Consider the following 13767-nt stretch of genomic DNA (forward strand, 5'->3'; position numbering starts at 1 on the left):
TACATCTCTTCTTTTGTTTTTTTCGTCTTCTTCATCCCAACTTAATCATCACTCAGTAATAACAACAACCACCTTTAAGCTCGATTCGCCAATTATTAGTCCATTATAGACCAGGAATGGACCTACATTTAATAGAGAGGGGCATTTGCCCCACAAAATTAAAAAAAAAACTAACACTTATATATATATATATATATATATATATATATATATATATATATATATATACCTTTTACTATATTATATTTATCTCAAAATAAAATATAAATAAATTTTTTGTCATTTATATTAAAAAATATTTTGTTAAACTTAACATTTAATAATAATTATATTGTTAAATTTGATTTAGTATAAAAATAATAAATAAATAAATAAATAGTGATAATTAATTTTATTATATTAGTTAATTAGTTGATAATTAAATTAAAATTTAGTTTTCTAATTAAATAAACTTAAATTATTAGTGACTTTTAAAAAATACTTAAGATAAAAAAATATATTATCTATATATTAATATACTCTATTAATATTTATTATTAAAATGTCTTGATTATAGTTATTATTTCGGTTAAAAAATTAATTTATATCATAAAAACTATAATAAATAGATTTCATAATTAAATATGAGATAATAAAAAATAAAATAATTGTTTAAGAATATATATATATAATATTTATTCATGTTAAAAATAAAAAAAATCACTATAAATTATTTTTTATTATTTTAAATATTATATTATGTGTGAAATTATTTTTTTATTATTTTAAATATTATAATAAGTGATTGTGTGTATATTTTTAGTTCTTATTAATATGTATAGCTTAGATAGTTCTAATTTAAAATTTTAAATATATCTAAACAAATTTGGATTGGTCGAGTGATTAATTTAATTGTCTGCTTAAGCAAGTGTTGGGAGTTCGAATTTCGTCTCGTATGTGTAGCAACTCATTGACCCTCTTAAATGAAACTCAAATTCACGATAAATTGTTAACTTGTTGGATATGGTGGGAAGTAAAAAAAATATATCTATACTTAAATTTATTATATTTTTGCCCCACGGCTAAATTTTTCTGGGTTCGTCACTGTTATAGACTATTCCAATAACACTCAATTTGAAAGTGCCGCTACCATTACCAAAGTTACCTCTTTTCCTCCTCCTAACAACAATGACAATGGCAGTGTTACTTCTTTGATGGACTTTTCCGCTGCCCCTTCAGCGACGAATTCTTGAACGGAGGAGAGATCTTTGTTAGCCAGAATCATAATCAACAACAAAGTGTTGGTTGTTTATCATCATCTTCGGGTGGTTCAATTCTATTCCATTCGCAACGCCAATATTTTCCTTCAATAGCAATAATAATTAATTATGAGAAGTGAATTGGGCCAACATTATACATATTCCAAGCTCATGCAAAATCCAATCTCTTTCAAATGCCAATATAATGATGAGAGAATGAGAATTTTTGCATAATATAATAATGAAATTCTACAAAGAACACTGATGATGGCGTTTCGTTGATTGAAAGAAAGAAAGAAAGAAAGAGAGAGAGAGAAAGAGAGAAGAACAAGTGTATAGAGTTGGATTTAGGTACTGACGAATAATTTGCTATAATTTTGTTTATGAACAAGACGAAGAAAAAAAGAGATAAAAAAGAAGATGAAAACACAAGAGAAATGCTTTGCATATTTTGGGACTAGGGTTATAAATTGTGGGAGGGACCAAATTGGGTCTAAATTAGAATGAATCCATGCCTCTTAGCCAATAAAATTGTCCAGTATGACAAAAGATGTCCACATTAGCACCCCAATAACTGACTAAGCACTGAAAATGACAAAGAGACTACTATAGTGTCCGAAATTTTATTTAGAGAACCACTATAAAAAAAATTGGATCTTGAAGATCATTTCAGATAATTGCATGAATCTCAGAGACCATTTTAAAAATTTAGTCATTGTTAGCTATTGAATGACTTTCAAGTTATTAAATTAGCATTTTCATAAAATGTTAGAACAACACTAGTTAATTAACTGAGTGTTCTTTTATCAAATAATTATAATTTATAAGTATATAGTTAAAAATCTAATTTATTTGATTAAAAAACATCACTACAAAAAAATAGTATTTTGTAATAATAATTTGTGATTGTTACAAAAGAATAATGTTTTGTAACAACCCGTTTTATTTTATTACAAATTATGTTAGTTTTTGTAACGAGATGGTGTTTTATTACAAAATATTGTAATATTTTGTAACAAAAAAAAAAGTCGTTGCAAAAATTTAAAATATTTTGTAACAAAATTCAACATTGTTTGTAACAAGTTACTTAGTTTGTCACAAAATGTAAGTATATTTTATAACAAAAAAAATTATTTCAAAATGTTAAACACTTTGAGAGTAAAAAAAATTGTTTATATAATTCTTTTTAGAATAATTTTATTTTGTTTCAAAAAGTAAAATATTTTACATAATGTAAGATACAAAACTTTTGAAAAAGGACTATCATGAGCCAATTTCAAATTCAATATTTTTGTAGTTTTAATTTTAGAAATTTCTTTATTAAAAATAATTAAAGTAAGTTTTGATTAATTGAATTTGAAATAAATTAAGATCTTTTTTCAATTTTATAATTATTGAATTATTTTCTATATTTAAATTAGGGTAAAAAACAAAAATAAGCCAAGGGAGAAAATAATTTACGTGAATAAGCCAAAACGAAAATTGCTTCATGAATCCATCAATGCACGTTTATATGTAGTTCGAACCAGCTTGGTTCGAACTCCATTTCTACATAATTCGAACTAGTTTGGTTCGAATTATACACAAACACATGCAGACACATAATTCGAATCAGCTTGGTTCGAATTACACACAAACACACGCACACACATAATTCGAACCAGCTTGGTTCGAATTACACACAAAATAATTCATGGTATAATTCGAATTATACTGTTAAAAAATTAATAATTTATTAAAAAAAATTATTAAAAAAATTAATAATTTAAAAATTAAAAAATATATATTTTTATTTCATACGTTAAAAAAAAGCTAACAAAATATTTAATTACGAGACTTCTTTAAAATATTAATGAGCTATCAATTCGAATTCCATACAATACTTTTCTGTCCATTTTTAATAGTTCATGAATATTTTTTAATAATTTTTTTTAAATTATACTACAAAAAATATTTTATCCTATGCAAAACAATTTTAAAAAAATGGCTTAAAAAATGTTAGGAGTACTATAAAATTTGTAATGTTATAATAACTTAGGTAAATACATGCATGTACTCAAATTTTAAATAAAATACTTTACATAGTCAATAATAATTTAGAAATGAAAGAAAATATTTTATTCCATACAAAATAATTAAAAATATATTTTATTCTATACAAAATAATTTTAAAAAATGGCTTAAAAGATGTTATGAGTACTATAAAAGTTTGTAATATTCTAGTGATTTAGGTAAATACATGATAAAAATACTTTTTCTTTAATTTCTAAATTATTAGTGACTATGTGGAGTATTTCTTTAATGTCCTAAGTCATTAGGACATTACAAATTTTTATAGTACTTCTAACATCTTTTAAGCTATTTTTTAAATTATTTTGCATAGAATAAAATATTTTTTTGTGGTATAATTTAAATAAATTTATTAAAAATATTTATGATAATTTTTTAATAAAATTATTTAAATTATATAGTGAGATATTACATGATTCGAATTACGCATAGGGAAGTTCGAATTACTCTGATTCAAATTATATGGTGAGCAATTCGAATTCTATATAATACTCTTCCGCCCATTCTTGATAGCTCATGAATATTTTTTAATAAATTTATTTAAATTATACCACAAAAAAATATTTTATTCTATGCAAAATAATTTAAAAAATGGCTTAAAAGATGTTAGAAGTACTATAAAAATTTGTAATGTCCTAATGACTTAGGACATTAAAGAAATACTCCACATAGTCACTAATAATTTAGAAATTAAAGACAAAAAATTTTTTATCATGTATTTACCTAAATCACTAGAATATTACAAACTTTTATAATACTCATAACATCTTTTAAGCCATTTTTTAAAATTATTTTGTATAGAATAAAATATATTTTTTAATTATTTTGTATGGAATAAAATATTTTCTTTCATTTCTAAATTATTATTGACTATGTAGAGTATTTTATTTAAAATTTGAGTACATGCATGTATTTACCTAAGTTATTATAACATTACAAATTTTTATAGTACTCCTAACATTTTTTAAGCCATTTTTAAAAATTGTTTTGCATAGGATAAAATATTTTTTGTAGTATAATTTAAAAAAATTTATTAAAAAAATTTATTAAAAAATATTCATGAACTATTAAAAATGGACAGAAAAGTATTGTATAGAATTCGAATTGATAGCTCATTAATATTTTAAAGAAGTCTCGTAATTAAATATTTTGTTAGTTTTTTTTAACGTATGAAATAAAAATATATATTTTTTAATAAATTATTAATTTTTAAACAGTATAATTCGAATTATACCATGAATTATTGTGTGTGTAATTCGAACCAAGCTGGTTCGAATTAGTGTGTGCGTGTGTTTGTGTGTAATTCGAACCAAGCTGGTTCGAATTATGTGTGTGCATGTGTTTGTGTATAATTTGAACCAAACTGGTTCGTAGAAATAGAGTTCGAACCAAGCTGGTTCGAACTACATATAAACGTGCATTGGTGGATTTATGAAGCAATTTTCGTTTTGGCTTATTCACGTAAATTATTTTCTCCCTTGGCTTATTTTTGTTTTTTACCCTTTAAATTATAACGTTAGTAGTTATGAAATAATAAAAATTTTATAACTTAATTTAAATAGTTAGTATTTTTATAATTCAATACTTTAATTTTTAAAAATAAAAAAATTAATCTTATTATCTGGTAAACTCAATTAAAATATTTAATTTTAAATTAATTAGTACTTTGGTACAACAAATAATGTTTTAAAATAATTTTTAAGGATTTAATTAGAGTTTAAATTAATATCCTATACCCCAATTTTATTCAAATTATTCTCCTCTAATTAAACCCAAAAATCCCCAAATCAAACCCTATTTTCCAACTAACCCTAATTTTAATTTAACCTAATCCTACCACTAGGGCTGGAAGTGAGCCGAGCTGAGTCGAGCTAGACCAAGCTCAAGCTCGGCTCACGAAAATTGAGCTTGACTCACGGCTCGGGTCATTAACAATCGAGCTTATTTCTTAAGCTCAAGCTCGGCTCACCAAAAGCTCACGAGCTGGCTCGAGCTCACGAGCTGGCTCAAATAAGAAAAACATAGATACATAATCTATAATTTTATATCAATAAATTATAACTTATATATTTTTAAAAATATTTGAAAAGATCAATTTTATATATTGTTTATCTATCAATAAATTATAAATTTTTTATTTATGTCCTATATTAAAATTATATGTAAAAAATAAATATAAATATTAAATAATTAAGATTGTTATAATATATATATAATCGAGTTAGCTCATGAGCTAATGAGCTGAGCTTATCCAAGCTCAAGCTCGGCTCATTTAATTTATGAGCTCAATTTCAGGCTCAAGCTTGGCTCACCAGCTCACGAGCTTAGCTTATCGAGCTGTTAACGAGTCGAGCTCAAGTTGGCTCATGAGCTGGCTTGACTCACTTCCAGCCCTACCTACCACGCAACAACCGCAACCCTTTTCCTAAACACACACACACGGTTATCTGAAAGAAAGAAACAAACGAAGGAAGAGAAGGGAAAGCAGAATCAGGGAAGGGGAAGAGAGGGGGAGACTGCGCCTGTTGCTGCCGTTGGAGAACAGAACCGTGGCGGAGGGAGCACCAGGGGAGGAGGAGCTCGCCGCCGCCACTGCGCCTTGATGCATACGCCGCCGCTGTCGTCCAGGGAGCCGCCACCTCTGTTCGTCGTCGCTATTCGTCCTCACCACGTCGCCGCCATCCTTGAGTTCACGAAGAGGGAGACTGACGGGAGGAAGTGGTGCGCACGGGAGAGGAAGAAACTACCTCTGCGCCGCCATCGTCCACAAGCTCAGCCGCCTCGCCATTGTCGTCGCCGAGCTTCCATAGCCGCCGCGTTTCACCGCGGTTGAGGGTGTCTCCACCACCGAACCTTGGTCGATGATACTGCCGTTGCGCGCGAGAGGAAGAGGAGCGATGAGACAGAACACGACTGGGAGAGAAAGGGGGTCGTTGTCGCCGCTGGGATTCTTGGGCGCCGCCGTCGTTCTTGTTTGTCCTCAGAGAGAGCAAGATGCCGCCACCATATTTCACCTTGGCCAGCAGCATCCTCCTTGTTATGATTTTAATTTCCCCAATTTTGAAACTGTAACCCCTTTCACTCTTGTTCTGTTTTAAATTTTGTTCTCTGCTATGTTACTGTTTCACTCATGGTAGCATGTATCTCTGATTTAATTCAGCCCCTTTGCTTCACCTGTTTGTCTACTACAATCATCTGGAATACTGACGTTGGTGCTATTACTGATCTGCTAGAGTTGTTGTGGTGAGTCCGATGCTACTTCTTTATTTCTAGAGTGATCTTTTCCTTGATTACGGTCTATTTGCATGTTTTATTGTCACTGTTATGCTTGTTCTGAGTCGATTATGACATATACCTTGTTTTGAAATCCGGGGCAGTAATTGCTTTTAAATTCCTATCCAATTTAGATCCTCTGTTTTGCTGCATTACCATCCTTCTTGTCTTGGTCTCAATCCAGTTTGGTTCGGCCGTGCTTCCTCTGCTGCTGGTCTGGTCCGATTGCTTCTCAACTGAACGTAAGTGCAGTTTATTTGAGTATGGTTGCCTATATTGTTAGTTCATAATCTGCTGATGTTAGCTAAAATATTGTTGCCTATATTGTTAATTGATTCTGCTGATGTTGTTGTGGTTGAAAAGAGAGAGCTCGCACAGAGAGGGAGAACTTGAAAAGAGAGAGCTCACCACCATTTCTTCCTGTCCCCTTTCCCCTGTTCTGCTTCTACATTCCCAGGTCATTTACTGCATTTTTCTTTCAATTCTGTTAAGTTCATTTAATTCTGTTAATTTTGCTTAGTTAGACTTAGTTAGATATGCATGTTGTAGTGGATTCTAGGTTGTTAGGTAGGTTGAACATAGTTTGTAGAGGAATTAGGTCTAGAAAAATTTTGCTGTTTTGAATGTGTTTGGAATAAATTTTTGTTAATTGTTTGTTGAATGATCATGAATGTTGTTTGAATTTTTGTGAATCTGTGATTGGATGATAATGATTTTCTTCTTTTCTGAATCGAATTGTGACCTGCTGCTGTTATGTGAATTTAGTTTGTGCAATGATGATGATGAATTTAGATTGTGCACTCAAGTTGTTTGTTGCTTATTTCATATGGATGAATATGTGAATTTTGTTTAATTGTTATTGTATTCATATGGATATTGATTTGATTGAGTGAATTTGGGAAATATGCTAAATTGCTGCTGAAATGCTGCCGGAATTTGTTTAAATTTGTTTCACTATTAGTTTTTCATTTAAGTTAAATTTCCTCATCTTTCTATGGAATTCAATTACGCTGAAATTGAGAATTGAGACTTGTGAGTGTTCTGATTAGTCATGACTGGTAAACAAATTATGCAAAACTACTGTGTTAAGGAAAAGGGAGAAAAACTCCATCAATAGAGACAATACAGACCTGCTTTCATTTCAGCTGGAAGCTTAGAGTATTGCTGTTTACACAACTAATTGTGATGTAATTTAACACATGCATTATGCTTTTATTTTCAGTTTTTTTTGCTATGTCACCCTGATCATCATATTGGTCCTCTGGTTTTCAAACCACACCATGGTTCTTTAGGCCACTTTTTACTCTTGTATGTATTTATTTACATATTTCTTTCTTCTTTTTGCATAATTAACGATCCTTATTTTGTGTTATTCAGTGCATGGCGAACCCTTCTTGGGAGTTATCAGAGTATGCTACAATATTGCACTAAATATGTATTACTCATTTCTATGATATTGCAGTAACAAGGTATTACTCATTTCTATGTTGTCTTTAATGCTTATAGTTAATTAGTTATTAATCTATAGTACTCAGATTCATTCTTTGCCTTTGTAGCAAGAATCCTACAAACCAATCAACATCAAAGGCTATGCTGACCCAGATGATCAGCATTATCTTTAGGAGAATGGAAACCAATCCGGTGGGGGCTTATTTTTATTCTTTATTATTAACTGTATGAGTTTATCAATGACTAAAAATATGACTTTTTTTCTGTTATGAATTTTTTAATTTGTTATTTGTTAATTGTTACTTTCCTTTTGTAACTACATAATCTTCTTGTCTATCACTTGTTTGGTAGAATATTTCAGCTCAGGCAGATGGTGAAGAGCAAGAAATTGTAAGTACTCATTCTAGTCCAGGGCCATCTAGTCATGGAACTAATGGAAGAGCTGTATCAGTTTATGTTTATTACTCTATATATACACCTATATACAGAAAGGTATTCGTAACTATTAATTTATCATGCAACTGGTTTTGGGGTGATTTATTAAGTAGTAATATAGAGCATGTTGTCATTCTAATGCTGGACAAAATGAGTTACTAGAAGTCATGGGGTTAGGAAAGGACATGGTAAGAATTTTAGAGTTCGTATTGTTGAATAATATGACTATAGTTTTTTGTTTTTCCAGTGCATTTTTAAAGAAAAACAAATCTTGTTTCTTAAACTAGTGTTTTCTGGTTGGTGGTCTTTTCATGTATGTGGCACTTATTAGAAGCTTCTCCATGAGAAAGGAGCTGAATGAACATGATAGAGTTTGTAATTTGTAGTTTACATTTTGGAGATTTATAATTTCTTGTTTTTCTTGTCCTATATATCTATCTAGTTCATTAGGGTTCTTCAGTGTGTTTTGTTAGTTTGTACTTTAAAGTTTATATGTTGAAAGATTTATAAAACAATCTTAGTTAAATGAAAGATATTTGAACTATCTATGTTATTATATATTATATAAATGTTGACTTGTTGAGTAAATTAGTTAATATATTACTTAATTAAGAAACTAATATAATTTGGCAAATTATGTGTGTAATTTGTATTTAAAAAAATTATTACAAAATAAATAGTGTTTTGTAACTAAAGAAAAAAAATGTTACAAAATCAAGTTATATTTTGTAACAAAATTTTATGATAGGAAAAAATATATTGTCACCAAAAATATTTTGAAGATCAATTTGTTATCACTTTTGTAACGACTTTTGGTTTTTTTATCAGAAAAATTTGTTACAAAATGTCACTTTGAATTGTAACAGTTCCGTTTTTTGTTACAAATTTTTTTTGTAATGGGACATACTGTAATGGCTACTTCTTTTGTTACAAATATTATTTTTTTGGTAGTGCATGTAGGTTTTCAATGAATTTTTTTATTTAAATTAAATAATATAATATTTATCAAAATATATAATATATAAAAATTACAATTTTAAATACATGTTTACATATTTTGGGTACAGAGGCGAAAAAAATCAATAATTCAAATTGGATACTTTGTACCCGAAATATGATAAATTAAAAAAAAAAACTGGATGTACTTAAAATATGACACAAGTGCGAAATTGTGCATAAATCCAATATCGAGTACTCGAGATATAGACGTACTAAATTTAGTGTCAGTGTATCCAGAGTACTCGAGATATAGACGTACTAAATTTAGTGTCAGTGTATCCAGAATACATGTATCATTATTTAGAGTTCGTGCACTCTAGATAACTACATCCAATAAAAAAAACTATGTAAAAAAATTCTTAACTTAACTATTAGTCACATTACATTCATCTCACTAGGTAGCTATTACAGTACTCCTCTAATGTTTGGAATTTTAAAATTCCATGACATTTAAATTTAAAAATGGGTAAAGTATATTTTTTGTTCTTGAAATTTGATAAAAATTTTAAAAATATCCCTGTGTTTTATTTTATTTTAATATTGTCTCAAAAGTTTTCGATTTGCATCAAATATACCCCTGACAGTTAACTTTTTAAAAAAATTTAAGACCGATTCAACAATTTCATAAGAACAACCCTTAACACAAGCAAATCAAGCATACTTTTCATGCATTATTGTTAGATTGGTCTTAAATTTTTTGAAAATTTAGCCGTCGAGGGTATATTTAATGCAAATCGAAAATTTTTGGGACAAAATTGAAACAAAATAAAACTTAAGGGTATTTTTGAAACTTTTGTCAAACTTTATGGACAAAAAGTATATTTTACCCTTTAAAAAATTTATTTTTAATTTTTTTTATTTTAATTCTTTTTATTTATTTATTTAAAATAACCTAAGAATTTTTTTAAATAAATAAAATAAATATTTTAATTACGAATATATATTAATTTGAGGGCATTTACCGATTTTTATCAAGTGTCTTATCTCGTTTAGAGTGTAAATAAGATAATTTTTGCTAGTGTAAACGAGATAAGACACGGACACATGGCAACGTATCACGTTTACAAACATCATACGTGGAAAACAGCTTTTAGTCACTGTAAACGAGATATGGCCAAAGTTATCTCATTTACCATTTTACAATGCAAACAAGATGCGTGGGAGCGAAAAATATTTACACAATAAACGAAATAGAATAGGACAAAAATCAAACCCTTATAAACTTATAATAGTTTATAGCTCATATTTATTAACCATATTGGCCATAACATATTCAAACCCACTGCCAATATGGACTTTAACAACACTCAGTGCATTATTTTTTCATATATATTAACTGAATATATATCTTATGGGTAAGTTATACTACTTTTTTTAGTCATTATGGATGAATAAATTACTATAAGGTATTCAATACCTAGTGTAAACTTGGTTCACTCCTCCGTAGAAAATATTAGTGAAAATGGGTGAGCAAATTGTCACTAAGAGAGATTTGCGTACTCTCATTCTAGGCAATAAGATTGCTGAAAAGGTTGCTAATTAAGACCCTTTCCTTATCACATTTTATGACTCCTTATATTATAGTTTATTTTAATATTACCAATTAGAGATATACTCACTTGTCGAAGCTTGGTTTGCTAAATATTTTCCTTAGCATTCTAAAGATGTTACAAGAGTTGTTGTAACACAAAAAAAAGAAGAAAATTTTTTTATTAATATATTTGCCAACTTAATAAATCTTGCAAACTAGGTGCTTGAGTTGATGACGATGAATATTGTCTTTTCACTATTGTTCTACCCTGACCCAAGTGTGTGGTGTCTATTTCTGTCTTTCGTGATAAATATCAAATCTTTTTACTTGTTTTAATTTTTTTCCGCACAAGACTAGGCACTCCATGAGATTCATCTAATAGCATTTAAAACTCGTAATAGGATGATGTATTCCACAAAAAAAAAATTCAAGAGCTTGAAGTAAAGTATCTCGAAAATTGGTTGAAACCTACATGCCGTCTTGCTTATGTAAGCACACCCCAAATTATGTATTTAACTAGATGCTTGTATATAATGTCTTGTTTCCATCATTATTCATCATCTTTTTTATCCAATCTATGTTTTTTTTTTCACATATTTATGTCCCGATGGAAGATATATGAGGCCATTGGTTTGTTATGGTCATAAGTATACACGAAGAGACGCTCTTTCGACTGGATTCTCATATTAATTTGTTCATGATAAGAGACTGTGATCAAATTATGCGAGATACAGTTAGTGACTCCTTTGTTCTAATTAAACGAAATCATTTATTATAGTTTAAAAAAATTAGAATAGAATAACATGTTGGGCAAAGTTAATTCCACAAACATTGAAAATCATAAAAAAATATCTGATTAGTGCTACCACATTGTATAACTCTATTTTGAAGGCTAAGAAGTTTTGCAACATAGTTAACATATACTACCATAATGAGAAAATAAAGCTACCAGTAGACCTTTCGGAATGGCCAATCGTAGATGCCAACGAAATTTCTAATTGTGGTAGCCACGATAACTCTACGGATGGGTCCTTTCATGGTTGCAACTCGAGGATGAGTTCAAGATCAACATGTCTGGTGTGGTGAGTATATAATTAATCTTGTCAATGCCATTTAGGTGCCTAACAAAATAAATTGTTAATTGGTATGTTATTAATTCCTCACATACATCGTTAATTGAGACATGGTCAAAAAATATAAATTTGGATATATTTTATAATAATGATTAGAGTCTTATTGAACTCTTGCATAGATAAAATAATGTGCTTAAATATTGTTACTAATTCCTGCCGAGTTAGATGATGCTATTATGAGGGCAAAAGCACCAGTCTCTTTAGTGACTTTTCCATTCAACATATTGATGAAGCACATTTTTTATGATGCTATGTCCTGACAAGCACGTTAGGCACACCAAGAACCACGCCAAGAATCCTAGGATAAATTTGAAAGTGTCAAAGAATGCTACTGAACATTTCATTGCAGCACTATTTTCATCTTTTTGCGTGTCCTTTCCGACACCAGTGCTCCTATTGAATGGTATTGTAACTTAGGCAAAAATTTTATTTATTATTGTTAATGTTTTTATCTTGATCTAATCATCAACTCTAATTATGTAGTTAGTGAAAAATTATTTTTTTTATTTCTCACGGTATCTCCCAACCCAACAGGCTAAAGACTAATCCACCACGGTACTAAGCTCTATTTAAGGGTTTGCCGTTGGTCAATGGATTGCAGCATGCAAAAGGTGGGATTCGAACCCCCGACAATTAATTAAGTAGGATAGTGAGCTAATTATTAGACCAACCCAATTTGGTTAGTGAAAAATTGTTATGTTCTTTATTTCTCTACCTTTTGTGATGGACATGGGATTTGTTTTAGTTGCTTTGTAAAATATCTATTATTGTCTACAATATTTTATAATATCCATTACATTTGCTCATGCTATTTATTTGTTAATCATTATCTCTCAACGAAATCCTTTATTTTTGAATGGTAGAAATTACCTTTGGTACCTGAACTCATATGACGATACACAAAAAAAATTATGCATTTTAATTAATCATGAATCTCCAAATACAATTAGTAATAACAATTCGTCAAAATTTGGGTTATACAAATTATCTAAGTTGTTGTAGCTAAAAATTATCATTCGCATAAAAATACGTTCGCAAGCCTCTAAAAAGAATAATCTACAAAAAAAAAAAATAAATAAAAGACCAAAATAAAGACCAAGCACTCAAAGTACATTAGAGTACACGAAATAATATAAAGGACTAGTCTATTAAATTAAATCACAATTTCAATAAATCTCTTTGATACAACAAAATTGCTTTCTCAAATTATTGAACAATAATACATTAAACTATCCTAGGGCAAGAAGTGCAAATTAAAATAAGTTTGTGTTGATAATAATTCAATCAAATATTACCAAATACATTGAACTCTTCTAAAATGCCGTCCAATAAAATTAGCGGTATCCAGTATTACAATGCTACCAAAATTGAGAAAAATATAGAATAGGTCAAATCTTTTTAGATAGAGGAATCGGAGGGTGTGTAGGAAGCTATTCTCTTTGTCGACAAACAAAATATTCCCCAGACTTTTAAATTTTGTAATAGGCTAGGAAACTCCAAGATCAGTTACACCTTCAAACTCGCTCATTTGCATGGTTAAAAGAAATTAGCCACAACATTAACCATTACAACAAAAACCTTGGCAAAAAAGAAAAAGCAAGCTCAATTGCACACCGTTGCATCTATAATTTCTCTCATG

The sequence above is a fragment of the Arachis hypogaea genome, chromosome 11 (assembly GCF_003086295.3).
Source record: "Arachis hypogaea cultivar Tifrunner chromosome 11, arahy.Tifrunner.gnm2.J5K5, whole genome shotgun sequence".
NCBI lineage: Eukaryota > Viridiplantae > Streptophyta > Magnoliopsida > Fabales > Fabaceae > Arachis > Arachis hypogaea.